Source organism: Gavialis gangeticus, unplaced genomic scaffold (genome assembly GCF_001723915.1).
Source record: "Gavialis gangeticus isolate Ggan-Ray unplaced genomic scaffold, GavGan_comp1, whole genome shotgun sequence".
Classification (NCBI taxonomy): Eukaryota; Metazoa; Chordata; order Crocodylia; family Gavialidae; genus Gavialis; species Gavialis gangeticus.
Window position 1 is genome coordinate 210,108 of NW_017728969.1, and position 242 is coordinate 210,349.

A 242-nucleotide genomic window follows, 5' to 3' on the forward strand; every position below is an offset into this window, starting at 1 on the left:
AAGGGGGGGCGGTGAGTCATCGCGGAGGTGATGGCGGGGAGGGGGGAGGCAGCACAGGCAGGAGGGGGGGCCAGGAGAGCAGTGCCGACCCCTCCTCTCCCCGGGAGGGGGGAGGCGCCGCTCCCAGGTGCATTACGGTAGCGGGCGGGGTGGGACAGGGAGCAGGGCTGGGCGGTGCGGGAGGGAAACTGAGGCGCGGGCAGGGGCGGAGGCGGCGGGTCGGGAGAGAGGGGCGCCGGCGG